Below are 652 nucleotides of genomic sequence, written 5' to 3'. Positions count from 1 at the left end.
ATATATATATATATATACACTTACAGTACATGACCAAGACCAGCCTGTGCTAGAAAGTGATTTCTAGATCATTTCTTTCTACATCTTAAAATAAATTAAATAACATAAAATTATAACCATGCTTGTTTTTGTTGTAAAAAGTGTTGATGTGTTTTGGCTATTCACAATTACCTATTACCTATTTGTATGAACTATAAAATTTTAACATTATGACATTTCTCCACACTGAAAACTAAACTTCTTGTTGTGTCTCTGCTATGAATTCAGGCATGCAGTTATTTCTTGATTTACAGTCTCTTCTTTTACTGTCTCTGCTTCTGTACCTCTGTTTGCGGAGTTAGTGACGCATACATCCAGTTACTACAATAAATACAGTTACTAGGCAACAACCCTGTGGTGCATGATAACTAAAAGACATACAGTGTTGTTATAACGATTACTACCCCACTTTAATTGTCGTTTCCAGGCAGAATGCATTCATTTTTTCTCTGTCCTTAGCTGACAAAAGTGGAGTAAAGCACTGAATTCTGCTGCTGTAGCCCATCAGCACTTTTAGGTTGATTGTGTGGGATATGTGGCATCTAGCGGTTTAGGCACAAAAAACGTGAGCGGCCCTATGTAGAGCCATCATTCTTGGCTACTGTAGAAACAT

The 652-nt window shown here is 35.7% G+C and overlaps 1 protein-coding gene across 3 annotated transcripts in view; it reads right to left on the bottom strand.

Annotated features, from left to right (window-relative positions):
* pnkp (polynucleotide kinase 3'-phosphatase) overlaps positions 1-652 on the bottom strand; it is an 8394-nt gene that overhangs the window by 900 nt on the left and 6842 nt on the right. The window lies entirely within an intron of this gene.

Source organism: Morone saxatilis, unplaced genomic scaffold (genome assembly GCF_004916995.1).
Source record: "Morone saxatilis isolate NCDOM2014 unplaced genomic scaffold, NCSU_SB_2.0 Contig8, whole genome shotgun sequence".
Classification (NCBI taxonomy): domain Eukaryota; kingdom Metazoa; phylum Chordata; class Actinopteri; family Moronidae; genus Morone; species Morone saxatilis.
The sequence above is the reverse complement of the archived record's forward strand: the minus strand, read 5'-3'. Positions and strand labels throughout refer to the sequence as shown.